The following is a 235-nucleotide window of genomic DNA, read 5'->3' as shown; positions in this document are numbered from 1 at the left end:
TGGTTTTAATTGATCGTCCACAAATTTTGAATTATTGTTGATGTCAAATAGTAACTTCAGACATGCTATTTGTCTTCTAGTTTCCAATGGCCGCAGTTTTAGTGATTTGATCATTCGAGTTGGACTGAAGACTGTTTATTCATTTTTATTATTATTATTTCTTTTTTCTTTAGTTCTGTAACAATTTTTCAGTTTCTTCTAGGTTCTCCATTCTTGATATGCGTAAGTCAAGATG

The sequence above is a fragment of the Clytia hemisphaerica genome, unplaced genomic scaffold, assembly GCF_902728285.1.
Source record: "Clytia hemisphaerica strain Z4C2 unplaced genomic scaffold, Clytia hemisphaerica genome assembly, whole genome shotgun sequence".
Lineage (NCBI taxonomy): Eukaryota > Metazoa > Cnidaria > Hydrozoa > Leptothecata > Clytiidae > Clytia > Clytia hemisphaerica.
The sequence above is the reverse complement of the archived record's forward strand: the minus strand, read 5'-3'. Positions refer to the sequence as shown.